This window comes from Fukomys damarensis, unplaced genomic scaffold (genome assembly GCF_012274545.1).
Source record: "Fukomys damarensis isolate Sample0158 unplaced genomic scaffold, DMR_v1.0_HiC HiC_scaffold_1, whole genome shotgun sequence".
In the NCBI taxonomy this organism is placed as follows: domain Eukaryota; kingdom Metazoa; phylum Chordata; class Mammalia; order Rodentia; family Bathyergidae; genus Fukomys; species Fukomys damarensis.
Window position 1 is genome coordinate 49,933,123 of NW_022900913.1, and position 6,661 is coordinate 49,939,783.

At 33.4% G+C, this 6,661-nt stretch overlaps 1 pseudogene; it reads left to right on the plus strand.

The window, feature by feature from the left end:
- LOC117285674 overlaps positions 1–3,344 on the plus strand; it is a 43,882-nt pseudogene extending 40,538 nt beyond the window's left edge.
- The last annotated feature ends 3,317 nt before the right edge of the window (positions 3,345–6,661 follow it).

Here is a 6,661-nt window from a genome sequence, read left to right on the forward strand (position 1 = left end):
TTTTTTTTTTTTTTTTTTTTTTTTTTTTTGTACCAGGGATCAAACTTGGGTCCTTGTGCTTGCGAGGCAGGTGGCAGGACCACTGAGCTAAATCCCTGGCCCTAGGTCTAATTGCAAAATCTCAATAAATAAATCAAATGGCAGATTAATCATAGCTGAAGATAGAAATAAGAACTTTCTTTTTTTTAATAAAAAAGTTTACTCCTTCAATGGGGATCGATCACACCAAGAACTTTCAAATTATGAAAAAAAAGAAGATTAAGCTGGCTAAATGAGAAGGCAAAATATATGTCAGAAACCCAGGAGAAAATAGAAAGAATTGAAGAAAAGCTATATTTGGCAAATCTAATGCCTGTGAAATGCCCAGCATCAAAGAAAATATGAATTCAAAGATACATAGAGAAGGGAAAGCGATTTGGCTCAGTGGTTCCGCTGCTTGCCTTGCAAGGGCAAGGGCCCAAGTTTGATCCCTGTACTAAAATTAAAAAGATACATAGAGGGCATTATATATTAAAGAGTATAAATAGTTAGACCTAAGAAGCATGCTAGAAGCTTGTTAGGAAAATTTTTTAGCTGCTTCCCCATCGCCATGCTGGTGAGCAACTCTCCTCTGCTGTGTCATCTGTTCTGCCTTAGAGCCAGGGAACGACAGTCTAACATCTACAAATTCAAAAGCAAGTTGAGTACATCAGTGCAGAAGCTTCATGGCTTCCTGGCACATTCATCAGAAGAGTCTGACTTGTTATGAACCAAAGCACAGATAAAATCAGTGGCTCTGGAGATAACTTTGATATGATGGAAAGCAGCAAGAAAGAAGGAACTTGCTCTCCAGAAAAATCTAAATATTCAGGATCATCACAATCAAAGTAACTTTCAATTGTAACAAAGTACGTAGAATCTTACGAGAAAAAATTTTTGGATGAAACTATAAATGAAGATGCTTCTAATGAAAATTCAGAAAATGATATTGCTATGCAAAGCTTGCCAAAAGAAGGTGGGCTTCATGAAATTGTGAGCTGTACATGTTGGGAACAACAGGTCAATCATTTGGTCTTCATTTGGAATTTTTGTAAGTATTACATGAGTAATGATATTAGCTAAGACTCAGATGGAATGGACAAACAATGTAAATAGTATGCAGAGATGGGGACTTGACTTGTTGTGACATTTGCCATAATGCCTTTTGTAAGAAAATCATTTTGGGGGCCAGGAATTTAGCTCAGCGGTTCGGTGGCCTGCCTTGCAAGCACAAGGATCCGAGTTCAATCCCTGGTACCAAAAAAAAAAAAGAGAGAAAATCATTTTGTATAACCTGGGTTGAAAGGAGCTAAGACAACCAATGAAAACAACCAATGGTATTGCTACATTTGTCACCCAAAACCTTTACTGGACTTTAACAGCATGTTTGAAAATCTAGAACAATTGTTGAAACAAAATAATAAGAAAATAAACATTGCAAATTGAAAGAATAGCACGGTCTGTGACCATGTGCCCAGATTATCCCCAAAGAAAAATAGTTAAAATGGTAATGGAGAAGAAAAGAAATCTGATGATTCATGTTCTGGTTCTGTAACCTACTCTTATTCAATATTAATTGTGCCCAAAGAGATGATTAACGAGGAAAAAAAAAATGGGTTGAGACCACAGCCAACACGAACTCCAGTTATATTAAATTTTTGAAGCAGGCAAAAGATATTTCAGAAATCAAAACTATTATAAAGTTTCATCAGCTTAAAGCTTAAAATCTCAGCTGGCTGATATCAAGATGATATGAATTCTGTGCTTCGGGTGTTGTAAACAAAGAGAAAAATACCAAAGAATATAAAGTTGTAGGTGCCAACCCTGAAGTAAAAGTTCAGAAACAAATAAAAACCTCATGCTCTGGAAAGAAAATATATTTCAAAGTTAGAAACTAAATTTTCAAGAAAACAGGTAGAGAGGGAGCACATGAATCAGAATGTCCCAACAGAGGAACACAGAGCAAATAAAAATACCAGTGGTGAATGTAAGAAATCTGATAGAAAAGAACTTCAGTATGAACTTGCCAAAACATCTGAAGACTTAGACACGGATACTGTATCTGTTCCTTCATCAGTTCCAGGAGACATTTTTTAGAATCTTGAAACTACTATGGTTCAGAGTTAGAATACATGTCATATGAAATGAAAGGTGCCAACAAGGAAAAATTGTTTTTCTTTGCTAAGTGTGATGCAGGAATAACATTCAATAAACCCTTCTAAACAGAAAAGAAAGTACAGAGTTGCTTATCTGATGTTATTTAGAAATTTCCAAAGAAAGAGCAGAGTAATGAATCCTCTGAAGATAATAAAACAAGAGCAAAAAGGACCTGAAGAAAAAGTAAACCACAGACTTGAAGAAAAAAGGATTTAAAAAGAACCACAGTAGGAATCATCTTCTGATGGCACTGAGAAATTATCTGAAGAAGAAATTTGTCATTTTTCTCAGGGCATAAAACAGACTGAGACTAATTCAACTAGTGGTGGAAAGAGAGGTTAAAAAACAGAAGTATGAATTATCTGATAATTTGGGGAACTTGCAAGGGAAAGGAGACAGTTGTGACTGTTCAGAAGATAAAAAAGAGAAAGAATAACATCTGTAAGAACAAAATCTGGTAGAGAGAATAAAAGATGCAGCTTACCAGAAAAAAAGTTCAAGGAAGATAGAAGACTATTCATCTGATATTGAAAATATTTCATGAAAGATGGCTTTGAATCTTCTGATAGAAGACTGAAAAGAATAGAATTGAGAGAAAGAAGAAATTCAAATTTAAAGAGAAGTGCCAAGGACATACAAAGTGGCTCATCATCTTTTGATGCTGAGGAAAGTTCTGAAGATAATACAAAGCTGAAGAACCAAAGAACTTCAGCTATAAAGAAGCCGGGCATTGTCAAGGAGAAAAAGAGAAACTCTAAGAATAAGCACTAAAAGGAAGTAAGCAGACATTACTTTCTCCTCTTCTTCTGATATAGGAAATGATTATCAGAATTGAGGGGAGCAGTGATGAACAGAAAAGTAAGCCAGTAACTGAAAACTGAGTGCTATATTCACACACTGGATTTTGCCAAATTTCAGGAGAAGCCTTATTTAAATCAGTGTCTGTCCCAGAGATGATGATGACAACAACAATGATCCTGAAAAGAGTTATGATTCCATCAGTAAGGACTTTAAAAAGATTGTAACACAACCTAGGGATGGGTGCAAACAGCAGCAATGGAAATGCAAAGAGATTTGTAAAAACTGGGATTGCTTGCCATAGAAAGATTCAGTCTTCCTTCAAGTTTAAAAGAGGGGCCAGAAAATGGCCTAAAACTCAGAAACTTTAAAAGGAAGTATTAGTGACACACCTAGCCTAGGGTGTGTTATAATACAGAACTGTCAGTTTTGTTTCCCTGTAAACTGCAATCATTTTTTAAGACTATTTTAATTCTGACACATTGTTTTTTATAAAAAGGAATCATATCTCAATAAACTGGTGGTAACACACGTGTTTCTCGTATTTGATTATTGTGTTTGTCAACCAATGGGGTAGTTCTATTTATCAATATCTACTGAGAAGAAAAAATGAAAGAGATTACTCAAATATTTAAGATTAAGAAATTGCTTTTAAAATAAGCATCAATTTTCCAGCTATTTAAATTGAACCCGATTTCAAATAAAGTAGATTTATTGTGTTAGTATTAACTTTAATAGACTTAAGTTTAAATATAAACATGTACAGGTTTGATTATGGGATGCTGGCAGATGGAATAAAGATGCACCCCTGTTGTAGCAGTGAACAATAAAGTAAATGAAGGTATTAAATGGTATAATCATGATGTTTCTACATATCTTGTGAACATATCCTACACTGTAGGATACTGTTACTCTTAACCTTCAACAAGTAGAATGGTGTGGTCAACAGGAATAATGGGATATCAATATCTGAATTTTATTTCTAATGTTTCTTTTTTTAATTAATTAATTTTATTGGCACATTTAAAGTATAAATGTAATGACATTCATCATTGGAAGTTTACACCTTTACATAATCCATGTTGGTTCTTATTTTTTCCCCATTCCCCTGCCCTCCCTTCAACCGCTCCACCCCTCCCTATCTACAAAGACTTTGTTTCTCATGTTAATACTATTCCTGTTTTTCTTTTCCCCTACCCCTCCCATTTCTCCTTCCCCTTTGAACCTTTTCTTCCTATTTCAAATTATCTATTATACCTTTTAGTCCTTATTTACACTTGCAGTTTCTTACACTAAAGAAACTATTCAGTATTTACACACATGCATCCTATTTAGTTACCTTAAAAGCATCACCTCAATGTGCATCCACTTAGCTATAAATATCTCTAGTTTCTCATTCTTTATGGCTGAGTAGTACTCCATTTTATTTAAAAAACACATTTTCATTACCCAGTCTCCAGTTGACAGTGCTGCTTCCAAGTTTTAGCTATCATGAATTGTGCTGCTATAAACATGGGTGCATATATCACTGTGGTATGATTCTTTTAATTCTTTGGGGAAGATACCCAGCAGGGGGATAGCTGGGTCAAATAGGAACTCCAATCCTACTTCTTGGAGGCATCTCCATACTAGCGTGTGATCTTGGGCAAGTGACACTAACTTCTTCTAACTTTTCTATCTCTAAAATGAAAAGGTTGGGTGGAATTTTCTCTGATTAATTCTAGCACCAAAAGTCTATAATAGACTTGATGATTTTATTAAAAGGCATGATAATAACTATCCATTTCTTCCCAATATTGTTTCGGTATTAAGACAAAATGAAAATATACATGTAATTTTTGTGTCATAATTTTGTAAGATATTAACTGAGTACTACATGCCATAGGGTCAGCTCTTATACTTTAGCTCTGTTTTATGTCTTGCTCATTCTGATAAATTTCTGTTTCAAAGATCAGCATTCTGTTAATAAAATTATTTACTAAGATGAATGAAGAGATTTATTATACACTTTTAAATTAGAGGTTAGTTGTGGATAAAAAGATTCTTCTTTCCTACTTACTTCAATGAAAAATTTATATCCAGTTATTGTGTGGGATGGGGTGTAATCCTGAGTGAAATGGTAAAGCTATACAATTTTTTAGTCAGGCATCTAATAGTATACCATCACAGCCAGAATATGAAAACATTTAGAGTTTTATCCTCTTTTAAAATGCTTTTTTTTAATTTATAAATGTTACTATTATATTTGCTTTCATATAAATCATGAGGCCTGAAATGTTACTGAGAGGCTAATAATGTTTAAAGCATTCTTTTTAATTTAAATGTGAGTGATGAACTTTTCTTTTATATTTAATTAAGAATGTTGTTAAAATATGGTAATATTTGTGGTAGAGCTTGTGAAAATATGGTACATTTTTATCTTTTAAGCTGCCTGATCATATCCCTCTGTAATTGGCAAATACCTACTGAAAAGTATCTCTAATTTATTTTCATACTTGTGATTAAAAATGCAATGCTATTGAGTACTTTTGGAAGGAATTAAATTTTATCTTGAACATGTGATTATACTCAGTTCAATGTGCTTTTATAAAATATACAATTAATAACTTATTTAATATCCACTATACCAAAGAGATATCTAATATATACAGTTTATCTAGTCATGACAGGACAGTAGAGGTACCTTCTTTCGCTATTTTAGTATGGATATGCACTAAGCAACTTTTAAAATTTGTTTGAAGATCATGATTAAGTTTTGGTGTTATTTTTCAGTTTCACATTTTTTAAGTGAGATGTATTTTTGTAGATACCGTATTGTAATTGTGTGAAAATTTGTACACAATTGTGTAATTGTGCATAATTTCACATGCTTTGCCTTTTTATTAGTATTGTGATACATTTTCAGTGTTGGTGTTTATGGAGAGGTAACTAGTACATTGTTGCAAATGCTTAACTATTTAGATGCAATAAATCTGTGCAAAACTTTTTTGAAAAGGAAAATTTTAAAAATCACAATAAACGTAGACAGCAAACTCTATAGCTAAAAATTTGAGGTTGTCAAAAAGAATAAAGAAATAACTCCCCAATTTGCTGTTTACTAGAAGCAGACCTACAAAATAAATAGGAAAGGGTTACAAATGAAAAGATAGGAAAAAAACAAGCAAATGCTACTTTGAAAAAGGCCAGACTATTAAAAAAATTATAGATAGTGAATATGTGAAAAAACTTAGTGCACTAGGAGTAGATAACAATTCCAAACCTGTTTCTATATGACATATTCTCAAACTTTGTAAGGCAAAAAGTGACAACAGGAGTAAACTGACAAATCCAAATCAGTGAGATGTTTCAAACTAATAGAATTGAGCAAAACAATTGACATATTTAATTCAACAGACTATAGGGAACACTACATGCAAAATTAGTAGAATAAACATGGTTTTCAAATACTTTATGAGTTAGCCAAGCATCATGATACATGCCTATAATCCCAGCAGTCTGGGAGGCTGAGGCAGACTTTAAGTTGCAGCCCAGCCTGGACAACATAATGGGATACTGTCTCAAAATAAAACTAAAAAGGGGGCCGGGGATTTAGCTCAGCGGTTCGGTGGCCTGCCTTGCAAGCACAAGGACCCGAGTACAATCCCCGGTACCATTAAAAAAAAAAAAAAAAAAAAAAAAAAAAAAAAAA